This window comes from Meles meles, chromosome 5 (assembly GCF_922984935.1).
Source record: "Meles meles chromosome 5, mMelMel3.1 paternal haplotype, whole genome shotgun sequence".
Lineage (NCBI taxonomy): Eukaryota > Metazoa > Chordata > Mammalia > Carnivora > Mustelidae > Meles > Meles meles.
The window spans coordinates 151888845-151909650 of NC_060070.1; the positions used below are offsets into that span (position 1 = coordinate 151888845).

General features: G+C 45.4%; 5 non-coding genes across 5 annotated transcripts; 2 read left to right on the plus strand and 3 right to left on the minus strand.

Annotated features, from left to right (window-relative positions):
• The first annotated feature begins 5645 nt into the window (after nucleotides 1-5645).
• Nucleotides 5646-5727, plus strand: TRNAS-AGA. Its single transcript has one exon. It is a non-coding gene; the product is annotated as a tRNA-Ser (tRNA).
• Nucleotides 5728-7379: 1652 nt separating this feature from the next.
• On the minus strand, nucleotides 7380-7451 carry TRNAM-CAU. Its single transcript has one exon. It is a non-coding gene; the product is annotated as a tRNA-Met (tRNA).
• A 5173-nt stretch (nucleotides 7452-12624) lies between these two features.
• TRNAS-AGA lies at nucleotides 12625-12706 on the minus strand. The gene has a single exon. It is a non-coding gene; the product is annotated as a tRNA-Ser (tRNA).
• Nucleotides 12707-16998: 4292 nt separating this feature from the next.
• On the minus strand, nucleotides 16999-17080 carry TRNAS-AGA. The gene has a single exon. It is a non-coding gene; the product is annotated as a tRNA-Ser (tRNA).
• Nucleotides 17081-19687: 2607 nt separating this feature from the next.
• On the plus strand, nucleotides 19688-19769 carry TRNAS-UGA. Its single transcript has one exon. It is a non-coding gene; the product is annotated as a tRNA-Ser (tRNA).
• Nucleotides 19770-20806: the final 1037 nt, after the last annotated feature.

The window sequence follows — 20806 nt, forward strand, 5'->3', positions numbered from 1 at the left end:
CATAAAAAAGAAATAAACTCATAAAGGGGAAATTTATTCATTGATATTAAAAGCTCAACTAAGTAGTCTGAATAGTAGATGCAGCAGAAATGATGAATAGATTAACAAACAAGAAATTGGAACTAATGACCGAATGGTGTACAAAAATTATGAAGAATAGGAACGTCCAGAAACACACGAGAACATCTACATAAACAATGAATGCATAAGACAATATCATTAGCAACTACTAACTTTTAGTATGTAGAAACAAAATGGAAATAAAATAATAGACAACAGTAGTATAAGAAATGAATATTGTGGTCAGGGTCAAATTATGCTAGAGTTATTTATGAGGAGAAAAGATTTAAAAAGTTCAGTGAAGTCATAACTCATGTAAATGATGAATGATTGTAAAATCACTCTTTGTCTGAGTTCATGGCCAAAGCCACACAATAACCATTGGCAAAGAGGGAAATAAAATTCTAGGATATAAAAATAACCAAGAAATATTATTGAAAAAAATCAATTATTATTAACATTATATTTTAATGTATTATATAACATTTGAATATATTGGCAATTATAATTATGCTGTAATTAAAATTCTAGCAGTCAGAAGTTAAAATATTGATAGTATTGTGCTTCACTGTCATTTGCTAAATTTTTCTGCGGTCACCGCACCGCATAGTTGGGCCCCAGAAGAGTCCTCTCTCCTCTCTTAACTTAGATAGGCTTCATTTGTTTCTCACCATTTCTCTTTTTCTTCATAGACTTTATTATATTTGAATCAATAGAGATTTATCATGATATAATATATAACTTCAGAGTTTTTCTTCCTTGTGAAAGTTTAATAAAGCAAAGTAAACATTCTACTTTTAAATTGTCTTGACCAAATGGGAGGAATTCTCAGACAGGACTTTTAAAGACTCAAAGACTCAAAGCTAGGGGTGCCTGAGTGGCTCTGTTGGTTAAGTCCATGACTCTTGGCCTTACTGAGGTCTTGACCTCAGAATCTGAAGTTCAAGCCCTGCACTGGGCTTCATGCTGGGCAAATGTTTATAAACATCTGTTGGGAATAAAATTGTGAGGTGTTCTCTAGCTAAAGATTCTCAATATTCATATTATCTTTCTATATTTAATTTTTATTAATTCTTTATATTACATAAAATAAACAAAATTAGCCATTTTCACAAACTATTCATTGAAACATTTTCCCCCGGAAACAGTGAAAAATCCATTCATATTTCAACAAGTTGGTATTATTTTAATATATAAAGCACATGAAGAGATTCTCATTTATTCTTTTTTTTTTTTTGAAGATTTTATTTATTTATTCGGAGAAAGAGACACAGCAAGAGAGGAACACAAGCAGGGGGAATGGGAGAGAGAGAAGCAGGCTTCCCGTGGAGCAGGGAGCCAGATCCCAGGACCATGGGATCATGACCTGAGCCGAAGGCAGATGCTTAATGACTGAGCCACCCAGCGACCCATCTCATTTATTCTCGATAGCTAGACTTATTATTCTTGTTTTAAAATACTTTTCCCATAGTCACAGTAAACCTGGATGGTATGTCTTGCTCATATCACTAGTTATCTTACGCTGATTAGATATGATGGCAAACAATACAATCTCATGACTGTTCATTAAACTTAGGTTTAAGGGTGCCAAAAATGATGTGGAAATAGGTACCTGGCTATTTGGCAAAATAAAAGCAAAGGATAAAGCAACATCAGTCAGCAGAGTGTTGAGTTCAAGGCTGAAATCACGTTTCATTACATCTAATGTTGATTACATTTAGATTTGTTAATTACACATATTCAGACCTTCAGGGAAACTATAACAATGATAGAAATAGCATATTTAACTTAATTTTTTTATTTTGAGATGATTGTAAATTCAAACACACTTCTAAGAAATAATACAGAGAGACCTCCTGTACCCTTTACCCAGTTTCCCCCAGTGGAGACAACTTGCAGATTATCCTACAATGTAACAACCAGAATATTGACACAAATACAGTGAAGATGAAACACTTCCATTGCCGCCAGGATCCCTGTTATTTCACAAGCCACACCTGCTCTCCTCCATCCAGATGGAGATCTCTGGCACTGATTGATTCTCGTCTTCATGTTCTCATCTAAAAAATATTTTGTAGGGCCACCTGGGGGGACCAGTCAGGTAAGTGTCTGCCTTCAGCTCAGGTCATGATCCTGGGGTCCCGGGATCGAGCTCTGCCCATGGCTCTCTGCTCAGCGGAGAATGTGCTTCTCCCTCTGTCCTGCCCCCACTTGTTCTTTCTCTGGAGTCATATAGTATATAGCACATTGAGGTGAACTTTTTTCAGCCACTGTAATTGTTTCAAACTGAGATTTTTATTTGCATTATCTTTTAATGATCAGCGAAGACCAGTAATGTCGAGCATCTTTTCGGGCGCTTATCAGCCATTTATATATCTTTTTTGGAGAAATGTCTATTGGAGTACTTTGCCCATTTCTGAAACTGGGTTTTTTTTTTTAAACTGGGTTTTCTTTCAATTGTGGAGTTATGGAAATTATTTTATATAGTCTAGGCATTAAACCCTTATCAGATACATAATTTATGAATATTTTCTCCAGTTCTGCAGGTTGTCTCTCCCCTCTCTTGACAGTGTCCTCTGACGCACTTAGCTAAAATCAAGGTGTCAGCAGATCTGCATTCCTTCTCGAGGCTCTGGGGGAGAATCCGTTGCCTTACTCAGTTGGGTCGGAATGCAGTTCCTTGTAGGTGTAACACCAAGGTTTACTTGCTCACTGAAAGCTTAAAATGGTTTCCAGCATTTAGAGGCCTTCACATTCCTTGTTCTGTAGACCCCCTTCCTCCATCTTGAAAGTCGGCAGTGATGGGTTGAATCCTTCTCATGTCCTATCTCGATGGCCTACTGTTTTGCCTCCCTTTTCCACTTTTAAGCACTTTTGTGATTAGATTGGGCCTTCCCAGATAATTCAGGTAATCCCCTCATCTCAAGATTTTTACCCTTAATCATGTTCACAAAATCCCTTTTGTCACGTAAGGCAACATCTTCTCAAGTACTAGGAATGAGGACACGGACATCTGGGGATACCAATATTCTGCCCATCACAGCATCTACTGAGTGTCTTTTTTCATTCAGTTTAAGATCTTCCTGGTTCTTGGCATGACAAGTGGTTTTCAGATGATTCCCGGACATTTTGGGTTTTACGCTACGAGACTTTGGATCTTTTTTTTTTTTTTTAAGATTTTATTTACTTATTTGACAGACAAAGATCACAAGTGGGCAGAGAGGCAGGCAGAGAGAGAGGAAGGGAAGCACGCTCCCTGCTGAGCAGAGAGCCCGATGCGATGCGGGGCTTGATCCCAGGACCCTGGGATCATGACCTGAGCCAAAGGCAGAGGCTTTAACCCACTGAGCCACCCAGGCGCCCCACTTTGGATCTTTTTTAAGCCTTGTTTTAGTTGGTTCCTTCGAACACCTAACACTGCTCTGACCGGGGAAGGTGCAAACCTCCTGGCTACTACTGGGTAGGAATGGAATTCCAGGTTCCTCATTCAGTCCTCTTGATACCCAAGATGTCAGTGCCCTAGTGCTGTGCAGGAGAGGGAGTCCTGGCTCCCCACGAGGCTCCCATGGGTCTTCCCTGGCTGGAGGCGTAGAAGCGCGCTGTCGTTGCCACGCGAGCTCCACGAACAGGGAGTGTGTATGGCCCTTCCAGCTAAGCAACGATGAAAATCTTCTCTCTCCCTAGGCCTCTTCTGATGCCACCCCAGTGGGGAGGGTAAGAGACACGTCTTTACTGCCAAGTGGGAGGGGGTAATGTGGGCACATTATAGGCTTTCTACTGACAGGGTTTGGGAAAAGCCCTTTAAAGCCTGGGACAATGAAGGTCTCGGGCTCTTCCTCTGCTTTCTCTGATACCCTGTGGTCGGGAGCACCTTGCCACGAGTCAGCAAGGGTGGGACTCTAGGCTCCTCACTCTCTTTGCTGCTCGTGGGCGGGGATGAGGCTACAGTTTGTTTTTATTTCCATCTTCTTGCAGGTGAACCTCTCTAAACTGGAATGTCTGACCTCACTGAATGCACAAAGTGAACTCAAGGATCATCAACCCTTAGGCTAAACACACAATTTTTAAAATATACAGCTTTTAGGAAAAAAGAGGCAAGCTTAGGTCCAGGAACTTGTCCAAATATCATGACTTCCTCCAGGGGAAGTGGTCTCAGTCTCCCATTCATCCTTGATTACACAGATTACTTAGCACACATACCAACTGTCTGTCTGACCCTTCGGGACACAGTGGTCTATTAACTATGCTCACAGCTCACAGAAGACCGCCCCCCCCCAACTAGTCGTTATGGTAATTGCACACCTCTGGCTTCTTGAGTTTTCCACCAGACATGTGGTGCTCTGTAGTCCTAGTATTCCCATTGCCATTAACAAGCCAAACCCCTATAGTGAGCCTGGGCTGCACACAGAGCTACCCCCGAGCCACTCAGTAACTCTAGCGCCCTTCTCACCAGCACACTTACACTTGGTAAGAAGTGTCTGGGGTCTTGGGGGAGCTCCTGGGGTGCTGGCTGTGACCCACTTCCATCTGGCTCACACTGGCATGTGGACTGTGAAAAGTCATAAATCCTCATGCTTCAGAGTCATGCTTTATTTCTGTGTTTTGCTTCAGGAAACACAAATGTTTGCCTTGATTGAGATACCTGGTTAGCAGTAGGAATGAAAGCCAGCATTTAACCCAGAGGCGGTTGTGTGTTAAGGATTTTTCTCAGCACATAGCAACATATTAAACTATGACATTCTCACTTCACAGCATGAGAAACTGACGCAGGGTTCTGAAGTAACTGACTTGAAATCACGCAGGAGTAAGGGACTGATTCTGCTGGGGAACCCTGGGGATCTGGCAGCAGAGTCTGGGTTTGAAACTTTCCATCTCAACAGGAGAAAACTCGGGCTTTGAAAGTGAGTCTTTCATAAAATAAGTAAATCCAAGCCTGAAGATGATAATGAACTTGGGGAAAGAGTCTTGTCTGGCTCTGGAAGTGGTTACTATGGCCAACTCACTTTCCTTCAAGTCAAAATTCCAAAAAGCAAGGTTTTTTTTTTTTTTTTTGGCTTGTTTTCTTTTAAAGTAAGTTTGACTCCGTACTAACGATGCTTGTGAATGGAACTTTAGTCTCTCATCTTAAGGCACTCTTAAGGCACAAGAACACAACAGAGAGGACAGTGTGCCTCCTCGAGATAAGGAAGTGTGCTTTTTTCCTTTTACCAGCTGCAGGGGCTTCCACTATGTGGATGTCCTCAAAGTTATTTTGAAATTCAATATTCATTTGGAGGTGTTCAAATCGGGGCTACTCTCACAATTCCCCGGCGAATGCTAGCACCTGTGTGGGGTGTCTCCTGGGTCCTCATCAGAAGCTCGGCTCCCGGGAGGTCTCCTGCTCCATCTCCTCCCAGCGGGGCCATGAGAGGAAGGCGGTCTTCCAGGAGGAGGAGGCAGGGCGACTGGGCCACGTTGCCACAACCGCACGCCAGTCCCCGGAATGGTGGCCATCAGTAAGAGCCACCAACAGCGAATGCACTTTGTGCTGGCAAATGGGACCTTTGGAAGAGGCTACTTATGCTAATGAGGCCGGCGGCTGGCACGTAGTCGTGGCCGAGTGGTTAAGGCGATGGACTAGAAATCCATTGGGGTCTCCCCGCGCAGGTTCGAATCCTGCCGACTACGGCGGCTCCCCTCTTTGGGGACGCCACTTCTTGTCTCATCACCCCTGAGAGAAGTGGCCCTTGCCTCTTCGGAAGGAACAGGACCCTTCCCCATCCTTGCTCTTTACGGGACGCCTCAACGACTCCGCAGCTTAGCCACACATCCGCGTGCTTTTTCCAGTAGTTTTTTCCAGAAGGAACTCCGCCACAGCCCCCAGAGGGCTTTCTTTCTGCAAAGTAGAGCCCAGGCTTTGGGATGCTTTCGTTTTTTTGCTGCCATCAGAGCCTGGCTTTCCGGGCAGCCGCTCCTAAAGGAGATGCCACAGCAGTTTTCCACTGATGGTCTTCACCAGCGGTGGAAGGCGGGTTGATTCACTGACACTCCCTCCAGGGAGTACAAATGAGAATCACTTAAGCCCCGAAGCAAGGAAGGATGTCAAGTTGGGTAGATTCGCACGTCCTTTTTCTTACTCCTTACTTACTGGGTCCCCAGAAATTCTCCAGTGGGCAGCCATCCTCCAGGGGGTGGGCCCTCTCTGGTGAGGCAGAAATCAAAAGGAGAAAAACAGGAATTTGAACCCTAGACCTTCAGATTCAAAGTCTGCCCCTCTATGGACAGAGCGGTCCATGATGGGAGGGATTAGAGGGGTCTTTTCCGAGTCTTGGTAATTCTAATTCCATCCCGGGCCTCGGAGCTGAGCAGGTCGTTGGTTGTGTCAGCATCACTGACGGTAGGTGAGTGCCAGTGCGGGGACAAAAGAGATCCAAGTCGGGCTGGGTTACGGAGGGGGAGTTTATTCCTGGAATTAGTGATTTGCAGGAAGGAGGTGTTTCACCACCGCGGAGTCGGGAGGAAAGCACAGGCCCGAAGCTGGCAAACATTGCGGAGGGAGCACGAGGTCCTGGGAGGAAGGAGCAGCGCCCCGCGAGGGGAAGACACAAGGATCAGGAGTCCGCCTGACGCCCTTTCGGCCTGGGGTGGCGGATCAGAAGTCCCGGGCTCGTCCCCGGGTCCCTCTTGGTCCCTTATCTGAAATCAGAGAAAAGAGGTCGACACTCCTTCTGTGGGCTGTTCCAGTCCGCGAGGACCACCTCCCTTAAATCCAAATCCTGGACCTTTCGCTTGCGCCCCCGCACCCCCACTCTGTCTCCAGGGTTCCCTGGGTCCGCGCGTTCGCAGGTGCGGCCCCCGCCTCCCGTTCGGCCCCCCTCCTCTAGGGTCCCCCCTTCCCCCGCGCTGTCCTGGTGTCCCTCTCCCCCGCACTGACCACCTGCTCCTCCGTCTCCCTTCCGAGCGCCCCCCCCGCGCGGAGACTCCCGCCTCTCCACGTCGGTCCCCAATGCTGCCCTCCGCAGGTGACCGTGACTTCATCCCGCTCCAGGTGTGCAAGCCCCTGGCGGCGGAGCAAGCCCCCGGCGCCGTCCAGCTCCCCCGAGGGTTCTTTGATTCCTTGTGATGTTGGAGCCCGAGTCAGGCCTGCAGCCCGGGAGGGGGAAGGCGACAGGCAAGACCAGTAAAACGGTGGGAGCGTCTGCCCTGTGGTTCTGGGAGCTTTGAAAACCAGTCCAGCCCGTCGCAGGGGGATAAGAAGACTTGACTTCCCCCGAGGCCTTGTTCTGGGGTTGTGAGCAAGGTAGGAGAGTCCGAACTTTCTGGGCAACAATAAGGGAAGCTAGCAGAGGATGGTTTCGATCCATCGACCTCTGGGTTATGGGCCCAGCACGCTTCCGCTGCGCCACTCTGCTTGCGTTGGATGTGAGTCACCTGCGTTTCCAGTTTAATTCTCAGCCTCTTGCCGCACCCCCTATGACGTCTCTACGATTGCTTCCCGCGTCTTCTCTCCACTCTTCTTTCCTTCCCTCCGTCTCTTCCAGGCGTACCTCGTCCCAGCGTCACAGTCTGCGTTGCTGTCACACAAGCTCTAGCTCGGGGCTGCACACATCTCCAGTCCTTTCTTGGCGAGATTGCCAAGCTTCCCTTTTGCGCTGGTAATAGTAATGCCCAGGACGTCAGCTTTCCAGACGAGAATCCGGACCAACCCTCCAAAACCACTCAGGAGTCGCCTTCGCTCTCAACCAAAGCCCTTTCTCTGGAATTCCTTCTTGGTCCTCCAACCGCTTGCCTTTCCTTGTTTATCAACAAAGCTGGCTCTGTCTGTGAGACCTTTAGTGATCCCTCCCCCCATCGGCGTGCGTGTCCTCCGCTCTGCCGCTCTCGATGACTGCAGATCCCAAAGTAACGCCCCTACTTCCAAGGCCCCCTCGCCGGGTCCAGAGCCACCTGCGGTTCCCTGCACCCAGAGCTGGTGCAGGCGCCCGCTCTGCTCCCCGCTTCCAGATCTCTGGTCATAGGGCAGGAGGCTTCGCGCCTGCCTCCTCTCGTCTCTCCGTCACTCGGACACCGAGAGACTCGCGCATGAAGACAGGAGGCCCTAGCGACTCCACAGGCCGCGGAGGCTCCAGGCAGTTTAAGAAACTGGAAATGACAGCTCCGGGGGGAGAGATAGGCCCATCACAAGATGATTTTACCCAAACTTGGGGAGAATGTGCCCTCATGCAGGCATGGTTTGTCGTCCCTTCAAACCTCTGAGGTAGCCGCAGATGCTTTCCTCCTTCACCCCCTTTCGAAGCCCTTCCAAATTCTGCAGGCTTCTGCCTTCTCTGGTAGACTCTCCTGCTTTCTGCTGTTTTCCCATCTCCTGCCCCAGAAGCTGCAGATCTAGTGCTGACAGCCCAGGACAGAATGCTGGAGGGGGTGCGGGGGGAGAAGGTCCTCACTTGAGCCGCGGGGACTCACCTCCCAAGTTCTCTCTCAAGCAGTATGAGAGCACCCCAATCTCCTTCCAGAAGAGGACCCCCTGGCCCATGGCCCTGAGCGCCAGTCACCGTGACTCCCAAAAGCTCCTCTCTGGAAACTAAACGTTTCAAGCCGAGACCTTTTAAAAAGGCTTTGTGGAAGTCTATGAAGCTAAGCCCAGCACCCATTCTTAGTTTTAGTTTGACTGACGACCCACTTTTTGGCTTTTTGGCTTCGAATTTAGAAGCCTGCTTTTTCTCCTGACAGTGGCTCTAGAGCTGGCATGCACGAGAAGGGCTACAACCTACGGGTTTATAGCTGGAGAGCCCAGGTTTTCTCCCTGGGCACTGAAGAGCTCAGGCCCTCCAGGTCGCCGCGGCATTGAACTTCACTCTTCTGCCTCCAGCCTGCTTTGCGTTTAGATTTTATCCCCCACCCCGCCCGCTATCACTTTTGGCAGGGAAGTGAGTTTATCTTGGACTCAGTGATCCTCTGCCTGGGTCTTTATCTTATCTTTCCAGGAGCAAAGACTTAGAGTCATCACTTGATCCAGAGAAAATCAGTGGAACAAAGTAATTGTCTCAAACTTTTGCTCTCTCCCAATGAGGTGAAATAACACATTGAAACATGTATTGGAAGCCAAAATTTCTTACTCTTTGACATAATTAGTCATATAGATTACCGTCATGCTGTTATGACAAATTGGCATGCTGTACTTTGTCCCAGAATTGGCATGATTTCCAGCCTCCTACCTTGTTGGTCTCTGATGGTCATCAGTGAGCTACATTCCAAACTGCAAAGGAGAACAAACTCTGAGAGAAGTGGGGAGATAGGCTGAACCAAAAAAAAAAAAAAAAAAACCACTCCGCAACCGTGAGAAATGCTGGAGAATACGGACATGTGTTCCTGCTGTGAGATTATGTGTAGAAAGATTTCCAAACCCTAAATCACCCACAGTTCTCGGTTCTTTGAATCAACTGTGGAACACAATGGAATATTCTGCAGCGGAGACTAGGAGTGGGGTGTGCTCCTCTGCACTGATGTGGATTACATCTGTGGTACATGTAGACACGTGTCCTCGCTATAACTGCAGACTTGCGTGCAGCGGTAAGAAATGATAAAGAGAGAACACTTTACCCTGGTTCCTTCAATGGGAACGTCTTGGCTCGTTACACTATCACGAGTGGGATACTGACTCTGATACAGCCCTCCAGTCTTCTTCTGATCCCCCTGCCCCGTACTGATTTTTGAGGGTGGTGCGGGGAGTTATTTCTGGGTGGTTTTATCCGCGTGCGGTTCCCACATCCATCCCTGGGAAAGTGCACTTCCTCACAGCCTGAATCCCTCCTGTCGCCTGTTAGTAACTCCAGCCCCATTCTCCCAGCGCTCCCTCCCGAACACCAGCAGAGCAGAAACTGAGTCTTCATTTCTCGAATTTAGTCATTTCCAGAATGTTGTACCGGTGGAATTACACAAAATATAACATTTTGAGGCTGGCTTCTTTTCAGCGTAATTCCCCAGAAAGGCATCCAAGCTACCGCATGTAGCTTGGCTCACCCCTCTGTGCTGCTGAGAATTCCGCTGTCTGAGCAGAGAGCTGCTGAGCCGCTCACCCTGCATACAGATTGTTTCCAGTTTAGGGCTCTGCTGGGTGAAGATGTTGGGAAAAAATGACATGTAGATCTTTGCGGCAACCTAGGTTTCCGTGTTTTTAGACTAAATATCCAAGAGTGGTATTTATTACTGGATTATCTGATAATTTCCTGTTTAGTTTTGTAAGAAATTGCCAAGCCATTTTCCGGACTCCCTGTTCCATTTTACATTCCCACCGTGGGTGTGCGAGTGACTGAGTTTCCCTGCATCCTCTCGAGAATGGGTGTTTTTTTGTTTTGGCCATTCTGCTGGGCGTAGGGTGGTATCTTATTGTGGTTTTAGTTTCTATTTCCCTAATGGCTAACGGTGTTGAACATTTTTTCGCGTGCTTATTTGCCGTCTGTGTACCATCTTGGGTGAGATGCTGAAATGTCTCTTCATGGCATTTATCCATTTTCTGACGGAAGTGTTGGTTTTCTTTTTAAATCTGTTCAGTTTTGAGAATTCTGTGTGCTGACCGTTGTCACCTATGTGATTTACAAATGTCTTTTCCCAATTTGTAGCTTGTTTTTTTTCAACTGCTTCATAGTATCTTTTGCAGAGAAAAAGTTTTTCATTTTGGAGGGATCCGATTTAGCTCTTTTCCTTTTAAGCGTTGAGCTTTAGGTATCAAGTCAACGGAATCTGCCTGACCCCGGGGCCTGAAGATCTGCATGTTATTTTCTAAAAGTTTTATAATTGTACACTTCAGTCTGTGATTCATTTTAATTTTTGTGCACAGAATGAGGTTTAGGTCAATGTGGATTTTGTTTTTGTTGTGTTTTGTTGCTGGGTTTTGTTTTTGTTTTTGTTTTTGCCTATGGATGTTGTTGAAAAGACAGTTCCCCCTCCGTTGAAATTTTCTTCTGGTCTATTGTGAAAAAGTCAGTTGGACATATTTCTATGGATATAGAAGTATGTCCATATTAGAATATAGAAAAATAGTATATATTTTTAAGGGAAAGAAAAAACCAACATGAACACTGTGTGTGTGCTTGTACCATTCATTTAAAAGGGTGTCTTAGACATTAAGGTTCTTTTTTTTTTTTTTAGGATTTTATTTATTTATTTGACAGACAGAGATCAGGGAGAGCGGAAGCAGGCTCCCAGCTGAGCAAAGGCTGCGGATCCCAGGACCCTGAGATCATGACCAGAGCCAAAGGCAGAGGCTTGACCCACCAGCCACCCAGGCGCACTTCCCCTCCCCTTTTTTTTGAAAGAAGGGTCTGTCTTCTGCTCAGGTCCTCATCCCAGGGTCCTCGGATATGGAGGGGAGCTCCGGCTCCCTGTTCAATGGAAAGTCTGCCTCTCCCTCTTCCTCTGCCCCTCCCCCACTCATGCTCTCTCAAATAAATAAATAAAATCTTTAAAACATAAAAATGCAGAGTGGACTGACTATTATACACACATAACTCTGGATAGTTGTACAAAAACTCATCCCGCTGTGGAGGGTAATTGAGCAGCTAGAGTACATAGATAGAAAGGACATTTTTCCCCCACTGAATGTATCGCAATATCATTTGAGCTTCATATCATGATTATTATGTTTAAAATAGTTTAAGTATTATAATAAGTATTATAATGCTTAACAGGCAATGAAAATACACTTTATGCCGGTTGATTACAGCTTCATTTTGGACCTTAATTTCCAGTTACATGGAAGCAAATGATTTTACTGTCTTCAGACAGCATTTATTTCTGGCACTTCTTTACTTATTTTCATCCCATAAACAGGCTGGGGTTGTGTTAACCAAGCACAGAATTCCAGATCAGCCTCATACGGATACATGGAAATATGAACAGATTGGGAGATATCAAGGAAACAGTTGGGATTTGAGAAAGGAAATTGTTGAAAAGGTGACAGTCTAGGGCACCTGAGTGCCTCAGTCCTTAAACATTTGCCTTCCATTCAGGTCATGATCTCAAGGTCCTTGCTTGGTGGGAAGCCTGTTTCTCCCTTTCCCACTCCCCCTGGTGTGTTCCCCCTCTCACTGTGCCTCTCTCTGTAATATATATATATATATATATATTTCTTTCAAAAAGAAAGAAAGTGAGAGTGCTTGCTTCTCCACCAGACTGTGACTTAAAAATAAATAAATATTTATTTATTTTTTATTTTTTAAATATTTATTTATTTATTTTTAAGTCACAGTCTGGTGGAGAAGCAAGCACTCTCACTTTCTTTCTTTTTGAAAGAGTTGCCTTCAAGCAGGATTTTGGTTCCCTGAAACACCACAATATCTCTGAAATTTGGACTCTTCTTGGGAGACAAGAAAACATTAGGACTCCGTTCAAACCTACTAAATGATATGGTAATTATTTCTTTTCTGCCAGATTGAGAGACTCCACCATAGGCCAGTTAATCCCAAGACCAAAACAGCGAAGTTTAGTAAATGAGGATACATCACTTATAGTTCAGATACAATTCATGTTTCTTCGGACTTGAAGCAATGATGGATTTCAAAGCAACCTACAAGATGTCAAAATGCCCGTAGTCGGCAGGATTCGAACCTGCGCGGGGAGACCCCAATGGATTTCTAGTCCATCGCCTTAACCACTCGGCCACGACTACACAATGAAACCTCCTCCTGATAAAATAAATAGCCACACTTATTACCTCAGCTCTCCGTAGAGTCAAACTGCACACCGGTAAGTATATTTGTGGTTGATCTTCCCTATCCTTTAACATCATCTGAATGACGATCAGGCTGTTGCACCATATTGGCAACTAACGCCCTTTTCTCAGAACTGGAAGGACTCCTTATTCTGACAGATGATTGGAATGAGATTAGCTTCTGATGAAGAGTCAGGAGACACATCCCACAGCTGGAACGAGCTTTAACATTCACCGCAGGATTACATGCATTAGTTATGATTTTTAAAAACTGGAGTGAAAAGGTTATGTACATGCATATATTTTAACTCTGGAAGGTTCTACCAGACCTGGCTTCAGGTTGCTGGTGTGGATGGAAATGAAATAGCTGAGCTTGTGGGTTGCAGGGAGGTTTTAGTTTTCCCTACATATTCGTCAAAATAACTTGCGTTTTACTATCATTATTATTTATGGATTTTCCTTTATCCTGTTTATATATCTGGAATTGATGATCAAACGGCAAGTCTATGTTTAATCTTTTGCAGAACTGCAAGACTCTTTTCCAACCTGAATGCACCATTGTCGTTCCCACCAGGAATGTAGGATGGTTCTGATTTATCCACATCCTCCCCAACTTGTTATTTTTTGGCATTTTCATTAAAACTATCCTAATGGGCATGAAGTGATATCTCACTGTGGTTTTGATTTGCATCTTCCAAATGACTAATGATGGCAAGCATTTTCTCGTGTGCTTATTGGCAATTTTTACACCTTTCTTAGAGAACTGTCTATTCCTGTCCTTTGCTCATTTTTTTCCTTTGCTCATTTTTCATGGGTTCTTTGTCTCTCCCTTGAGTTGTAAAAGTTCTTTATAAATTCTAGAAGCAAGTCCCTTATCAGATAGTGCTTTGCAAATATTTTCTCCTATTCTTTTGGTTGTCTTTTATTTTCTTGACAGTGTTTTTTGAGGCACGAAGGCTTTTAATTTTGATGACATTTGCTTAGCTGCCCCTCTTTTGTTGCTTGTGCCTGTGGTGTCATATCTAAGAATCACTGCCCAGTCTGAGGTCATGATTTTCCCAGTGTTCCCTTCTAAAAGTTTTATGATATTAGACCTTATGTCTTTGGCCCATTTTAGTTAATCTGTGTACGTTGTGTGAGGTAAGGGTCTAATTCTATTCTTTTGCACATGGTTATCTAGTTTTCCCAGGACAATTTGTTGATGAGACTATTCTATGCCCACTGAAGAGTCCTGGCACTTCTTATCAGTTGGCCATAGACCTATGGCTTTATTTCTGGACTCTTGATTCTATCTCATTGATCTCATTGTCTTGATTGTCACGATCTTGTGGTTAGTTTTGAGGGTGGGAAGTGAGTCCTTTTTCTTCTTTTTCAAGATTGTTATGGATATTCTGGTTCCCTTGAAATTCCATGGGAATTTTAGGATCACCTCATCAGTTTCTACGGAGAAGTCAGCCAGCGTTCTGATAGGAAGATCAGTTGAGGGAGAATCACCATCATAACAATGTGAACGTGCATCCATAATACGGCCTGTCTTTATCTGTCTTCACCTCTTTCAACAGTGTTCTGTAGCTGTTAGAGTATAAGTTTTGCACTTCTTTTCTTAAATTTATTCCTGAATATTTTATTCTTTTTGATGCTGTTTTAAGTGGAAGTATTTACTTTTGACCCCTTCTTCCTTCCCTATGAAACACAATGAGGCTGTCTGAGGATTCCCAGATGTACCTACTAAGTGCTGAGAGATGTCAGGGATGAAATTGCCTAGTACAGCTTCTGTAGACAAAACAAACAAACAAACCCCAACAACAGAAAAACAAACTGAAATAACCTGTGAGTCTTTGAACTCAGATGGCTGGCTTCAGAGGGCAGAGTGCTCACCATTACACCATGGAACAATTTTGGTTAAAGAGTCTCTGTCATTTGATTCATGATGTCATAAAACTCCATTTCTGAATGGATTTAGTCTTATTGACTGGGGTATAGTAATACAAAGTTAAGACAAAGAACATGTTCCTGCTCCTGTACAGAGGGCTGCCCTGTACACACACAATTAATAAAGCCAACCCAGGAAGAGTGTGAGTAAATTGCTAAAGACTGGAAGTGTGGGGGCACCTGCCTCGCTGGCGCGGTCAGTAGACTGTGTGACTCTGGATCTCAGGGTTGTGAGTTTGAGCCCCATGCTGTGTGCAGAGATGACTTAAAAATAAAATCTTAATTTTGAAAAAAACCCTGAAAGTATAATGGCAGAGATGAAGTGGAAGGCGAAAATACAACTCAAACCTGTCATTTTTAGGTGAATGGGACTTGAAGATGCTGGTTGGAAGAAACTGCCGGTCCGTGTGTTTTATACACAAGAGGCAGCCTGTGGAACTTGATCCTTAAATTAGAGCCTGTTTGTCTCGACATGATGGTTAAAAAAAAAAAGGGGGGGGCGGAGAATACGTTTGTCAATGTTCTTAGCAACATGGACCAGACAAGTCCTGGAAAGTCATTTGCTTTAGGTGGACTTGGGCCTGTTTTGGTCTGTGAACACTGGAAGGATACATGGGCTTGGCAGTGAGCGTTGTGATTTCCAATAAAGCTCTCTTCCCTGGTGTGGTGGTGACCATGACTTTGTCATCGGGAAGACAGGTGTTGGACTCATGTCAGACAAACCTATTAGGAGTTGGAAGGAATTTGTTTAGAGCTCACTTATCTCCTTATAGTCATTTTACATGTTTTCCAAAACAGAGCGAGCAAACTCTTCTTCTCACTCAGTGGTCATGAAGTTATCAAGAAAGAAATTATTCACCTATTTTTGGGTCGAACTCCCATGGTATGTAAAATAACACTTAAACTCTCACAGAGAGAGGCTCCTGACACAAAACTGACAGTTGTAGAGACCACGTCAGGGAATTCACAAATTCTGTTGGAGACCGCAGACACCAGGCTGAGAACCATGTGCATTTCAGAATGTCCTACATGTCACGCAACCTAATTTTAACAACTAAGCTTCACCGCCACTAAACTGTGATTAAAGACAAAGTTGCTAAAGAAGTGTCATGTGTCTAATGTGTCTATGTGAGTCATCGACCTCAACTTTATGAACTACGAGGCCAAAGCATACCCATGCCTGAAGCCAAAATTCTAGTCAAACCAGTTCTTGGAATTTTCTCACCCTCTTCAGAGGACTCATGGGTGTGAGTTCCTCAGAGCACAGGTCTGGGACACTAAAATAAGGCAGGCGCGCGTGCACGCACACACACACAGACACAGACGCACACACAATAAGGCACAGGTAGGTACACAGAGTGGAATGGAATTCTGCCCCCGTTAGCCAAAGGCTATGGGAATCTCTACTTCCACCCCTTGTCAACGCTAACTCTACGGTCTCCGCTGAGATGAAGCCCTTAATCTGTAATACTTGCCCTTTCCTGGAGAAGAAGGAAGCATAGAAGAGAGAGACAGATGCTAGGCAACATCTGGTCTCTTAAAACTTAACGAATTTTCTGGGTTCTGTGTTTCCCCTGTTTATTGCAATTGCCACTTAGAGGTGGCCATTTCCACTTGGAAGTCATAGAAACCCCATAAGTAACATTTTATTTAGGATGTTCTGCTGCTTCTGAAAGACTAACAGATGTAGCAAAGGGAACAGAAAAGTTTCTTAAAGTATATAGGGTTTTAGTACCTCTCATCACCACTGTCCTGGACCCCAGGACAAGCCACCCCAGTGAGACATCTTCAACTTTGTTCCACGAAGAAAAAGGCTTTACCTAATTTCTTTAGCTGTGTCGTGGTTTGCTATCAATACCGTGTGGATTTGCGGCTTGAGGACCGTGGCTACGAGTTATGGCTTTCACCTACATTTGATCCAGAATTTGCTGGAATTTCCTTTCTAGGTGGCAAGGATGTACAGGGCTGAAGAGCCCAGATAACAGGTCCAATTCCAGAAGGCAGCACGCTGCGGCATCTCCTTTAGGAGCGGCTGCCCGGAAAGCCAAGCTCTGATGGCAGCAAACATGAAAGCATCCCAAAGCCTGGGCTCTACTTTGCAGAAAGAAAGCCCTCTGGGGGCTGTGGTGGAGTTCCTTCTGGAAAAAACTACTAGAAAAAGTGCGCAGATGTGTGGCTGCATGGGGAAGCTGCGGAGTCTTTGAGGCGCCCTGTAAAGAGCAAGGCTGGGGAAGGGTCCTGTTCCTTCCGGAAAGGCAAGGGCCACTTCTCTCAGAGGTGATGAGACAAGAAGTGGCGTCCCCAAAGAGGGGAGCCGCCGTAGTCGGCAGGATTCGAACCTGCGCGGGGAGACCCCAATGGATTTCTAGTCCATCGCCTTAACCACTCGGCCACGACTACGTGCGAGTCACCAGCCTCATTAGCATAAGTAGCCTCTTCCAAAGGTCCCATTTGCCAGCACAAAGTGCATTTGCTGGTGGTGGCTCCTACTGATGGCCACCATTCCGGGGACTGGCGTGTGGTTGTGGCAACGTGGCCAAGTCGCCCTGCCTTCCTCTCATGGCCCTGCTGGGAGGAGATGGAGCAGGAGACCTCCCAGGAGCCCAGCTTCTGATGAGGACTCAGGAAACACCCCACACAGGCGCTAGCATTCACTGGGGAATTGTGAGGTTAGCCCTGATTTGAACACCTCCAAATGAACATCGATTTTTTTTTTTTAAAGTTTTGGGTTGGGTTGGGGGGTGGGGTAACTGGGTGATGGGGATTAAGGAGGGAAGGCACATGACGCGATGAATGCTGGGTGTTCTGTGCAACTGGGGAATCACTAAACTCTACCTCTGAAACTAATAAGATAATAAATATTAACTAAATTAATTTAAATAAATTGTTTTTTGCTTAAAAAAAGAAAAAAAATAAGTTTTGGGTTATCCATATAATGGAAGGAACATGTAGCGGTCTTTTAGAAAACTCACAACCATTTGATTTAAAGGATTGTCCCACCTATTTCAAAACTTCCTTTTTCTTCATTCATATGCAGGAATAACTATGGAACAGGCCCCAAATAAAACAGTTCCCCAAACTTAAAAATAGGAAGATTTATATTACAAATGTTAAAGACTTAGAAAACTGTTCTCTGTCTCCGTGTTCTTTCAAAATTATTTTTTAAGAACCCAGTTAAATGTCAGAAAGCAAGAAGGGATGGAAAAGTTCTCATTAACTTTGCCAATTGCTAACTGGCATTGATTATTTGAGAAAAAAGTTCAAGGTGAATGCACTGCGGAGTGCCCTGAACAAGCCAGCATTAATCCAAGAGCCATTTGAAGCAAATGCCTACTCCTGGGTAACATCAATAAATAAATCAATAAAATGCATTGTTCTCCCATTCATGTATAAGACTTGATTACTTCACATTGTAGTAACAAACAAAAACGTTAAATCATAACTCCACAACCCAGAAACCAACACTAGAAACGTTTTGAAGTATTCCTTCCTTCCTCTCAGTATTTTACATGTAAAAAGTCTGTCTCATTGAAGTCATGTTTATTCCACACTACTTTGTGGGTGAATATTATACCACAAACAGAACGATAACAGAATCTTGCCAAATCTCATTTTAGTGTCAGATGAAGCAAAAATACTTACACATTCACCCATTTTTAATATATTAAACTATCACAATGGGAAATGCAAAGGCTTTTGTGCAATGCATGGTTTTCTTCGTTAAGAATTAAAAAAAAAAAATGTTTCCTTAGGAGAGGGCTTCTCAAACTTCAATGGGTATCAGAAGTCCCTGGCGGGCTTCCTGTTATAACAAATTACTGGGTCTCCCCGCCCCCCACTCTCCCGGTTCTGATTGTCGGATCTGAACTGGGTCAGAGAATTTGCATTTCTCAAGGGACCCCAGGTGATGCACACGCTGCTGATCAGGGACAATACTTTGATAAGCTCAAGGACAATAAAGTTCAAAATAAATTTACTGGGTTAAACATTATAAACCCTTTCTGAGTCTAATGGAATTCTACAGCAAATGCCATAGAAAACTAGAATACAGTGAGGGAACATCATCGGTACCGAACCCTAAAAGAAAACAGATATGAGAGAGCTTTAACTCTCAGAGGAGCATATTCGGCCTCAATCCTGGGGATCACATTCCTTTTGTATGTGAGATTCTGTCTAAATCTACCAGTTTATGCTCTGGGAATGTGCTTCCGTGCCTAGGATCCAGAAGAGGTCCGTGGTTTTAGGGTTTCTGACATTTCCATAAAATGGGATCGGTCCGAGTGCCCCCCTCCTTATCCCAGTCTGGTAAACCAGAGAGTCTCTGACCCTAGAATCAACCCTATAATTTGACTCGATCTATTCCAACATTTGTGTGTTTTCAATTCCTTTTTGCTCCTCTCTGTGCTGCGCGGGGCAGAGCGCAGGGCCTTGGAGACCGCGTGCGCTCCGAGCGCCCCTTTCCCCCGCGGGGAGCCACCGTGCGCCCCCTCCTGTCCCTGAGGGATCTCAGACCTCCCCGCCAGGGCTTTTGAGGTCAGGACGGAAACTAGGCCCCCACCTCCCTCTCCGCCCCAGAGCGGTTTAATGGTTCTTTTGGAAGAACAAGTCGAATGCCACCGAATAGAGTCCTGATTTCGATTTTCGCCCCGAAGCTGACGAGACATTCCGCACCTCCCACGACCCTTTTTTTCCATCCCTCTCCCGCCTGCGTTTGCGAACTTGACGTTGTTCACGGCTCCCTTTCAGCCCGGCTGGCCTTCCTCAGGATCCCGAGCACGAGGTGTGACCGTGGTGGCCGCAGCCAGGGAACCAGTCCCCGCGCCCCGGGTGCTTGACTTTCCAGTCTTCCGTCCCAGAGCCTGTAATGGCCCGTTGATGACCCAGCTGGCTCTTGATGTGCTGCGGGTGGGTTCCTTCGTTCTCCAGAGAGAGGCCGCACCTACCATGGGCGACACTCCCCGCGGCCTTCAGTGGTTCACCCCAGCTCTTTAGGCTGGCACCGAACAAGTAGTCGTGGCCGAGTGGTTAAGGCGATGGACTTGAAATCCATTGGGGTCTCCCCGCGCAGGTTCGAATCCTGCCGACTACGGTTTTACCAGGAACCGAACCACGTTCCCACAATCCAGATTGCTCCCCAACGCGAATCCTCCACCAGCACCCGCAGATACGGAGAGCGCGCGCCTTCCCCTGCCAGCGTCACCCTCCAGACAAGGTGCGCGGAGTTTATCTGATGCCTCAGCTCCCATCAGGCTCCAGCTCCTGGGCTCTGAAAGCGCGCTGGCAATCCCCAGCCCTCCCCTGAACCACTCTCCACGCAGAGCGAGATTAGGATGCATGAAAACTTTGCGCCAAGAAGAGAGGAGGTAAGCGGGAGCCCCATGATAGTGTATTTCCATTTAACCCATGAGGAAACAGCCCAATGATGCACAATGAGACGTGTAGACTGAAGACCGAGGTTCTCCTGAGTTCCTTAGGAGACACTCCTAAAACTGTCAAGTTTGCAGGCTCGGGAGTAAATGTGTTACTACTGCAAAATAATAGATAACAGGTCCTATTTTCTTCAAGCCCTTACTACACACACCATTCCAAAGACTTTACACGTGTCATTATTTGTAGACCTTTACAACAGATCTATTTTGCAGACTACAAGGTCCACAGAGATCCAGCCATAAATGACTGAAGACTGATTTGAGAGAAAGGGAAGAGCTATTTTGGCCCCAGAGATGGAATAAAGCCCCATATGTTGGAAAGGAGTGAGATTTTGAAAACTCTACAAAGCCTCAGTCCACATATTTGTTGGAAAGGATTAATGCTTCAATTCTGCTGCATGGAGACCCCAGAGTGGATTCTTTTGTCCCCACTACCTACCTCCTATAGCACTTTCAGGGGATTAAAGTGTTTCTGAGGACTGCACAAATGATTGGAAGAAACAAATAGTAGATTAAGAGACTTATGAGTTCTTGTCCAGAAGGAAGAAAGATGGGAGCAAACTTATCAGAGAGGAAGGAGAGACGACAAGAATGGGGCAGTGGGAAAAGGTGACCACAAACAGAGAGGAAAACACTGGATATTTCCTTGTAAAGTTATGTGATTTTGAAGATAAAGACATAATTCCTTAGGGAGTCA